This window comes from Oncorhynchus gorbuscha, unplaced genomic scaffold (genome assembly GCF_021184085.1).
Source record: "Oncorhynchus gorbuscha isolate QuinsamMale2020 ecotype Even-year unplaced genomic scaffold, OgorEven_v1.0 Un_scaffold_9524, whole genome shotgun sequence".
In the NCBI taxonomy this organism is placed as follows: domain Eukaryota; kingdom Metazoa; phylum Chordata; class Actinopteri; order Salmoniformes; family Salmonidae; genus Oncorhynchus; species Oncorhynchus gorbuscha.
The window spans coordinates 1-1,472 of NW_025745699.1; the positions used below are offsets into that span (position 1 = coordinate 1).

The window sequence follows — 1,472 nt, forward strand, 5'->3', positions numbered from 1 at the left end:
CATATTTCCCATATAAAATAGCCTTTGAGTGACCAGAACATCTCCCATACTGTATATTCCCATTTTTCCCCCATATATTTTTCCATTAAAATGATCAGTTGAGAAAATGTACCTTTGCTCTCATCTCTAACTACCATTAAGACTGAAGGACAGGCTAGGTGGGCAGAGGAACATCCAATCCTGTTAAACATTACATCATCAATTATTTGTTTATCTAACCATTTGTTCATTTGTGTGCTCAAGTGTGTGTTTGCATGCAGAGAGACTCCGGAGAGGGTGGAGTTTCTGTCAGTAACTCAGGGATAAATAGAGAGGCAGAGTTCGGAGTTTGTCAGAAGACGGACCTGACAGGGTCACACACAGGACCAAGCAGGATCGGGACCTCAGCATTTTTGATCATTTTCTACAAATGGAGGAACATGAAGAAGTTCAATACTGTTTTCAAGACAGAAACTCTTCTTGCAGAAAGGCTTTGCTATCGACATCTATCTATATAACACTGTACATCTTCTTGTCATTGATTTCAGCAGTTACAGTATTTTTTGAACCTACTGGTGATCATCTCCATCTCTCACTTCAAGCAGCTCCACACTCAAACCAACCTGCTCATCCTCTCTCTGGCTGTGGCAGATCTCCTGGTGGGACTGATTGTGATACCAGTAACAACTGTAGCATTAATGGAATCATGCTGGGGTTTTGGGAAATATTTCTGCGTGTTTCATTTATATATGGCTTTTTTATGTACTTCTTTATCTCTGGGCAATTTGGTCTTGATATCTATTGACCGCTATGTTGCTGTGTGTGATCCCTTATTGTACCACTCTAAAATAACAATAACAAGAATGATGTGTTGTATATCCATTACCTGGTGTTGTTGTATCATTTACCGTGCTGCTATTATAAAAACTTTGTAAATGTACAGGTACCAAGTAGGTGTTTAAAGGAATGTTGTTATTTTAGAAAGCTTTAAATTGGGTTACGTTAATTGATATTGTAATTACAATGGTTGTCCCGTGCGCTATTATTATAACTTGCTTTATATATGAAAATCTTTGTGAGTGGCCAGATCACAGGCCAGAAGGTGTTTTCAAAGAGGCTGCCAGTGGCAATGCTGTTAAAACTGGACAGGCAAATGAAGTCTGAGAAAAAAGCAGCAAAAACTCTTTCTATTGTTGTTGTCAACTATTTCATTTGTTGGATTCATCTCTATTTGTTTCTTTTTTTTCTTTTTTTTTTAAGTGACAATTTATCACTTTTCATCCGTTTTCTTCCACTTGTTAATTCCTTAATTAATCCAATAATTTATGCTTTCTTTTATCCATGGTTCAAAGTGACAGCTAAACATATTATAACTCTGAAGGTATGGCATTCATAGTACTATGTTTTATTCCTAAATTTGACAAGCATAAGTTGATATAGTTATGTTATAAATTGTTGTAATTTCTTCTTTCATGTAACATTACACTGACACT

At 36.3% G+C, this 1,472-nt stretch overlaps 1 pseudogene; it reads left to right on the forward strand.

Annotated features, from left to right (window-relative positions):
• Positions 1-409: 409 nt before the first annotated feature.
• On the forward strand, positions 410-1,081 carry LOC124019439 (annotated as a pseudogene).
• Positions 1,082-1,472: the final 391 nt, after the last annotated feature.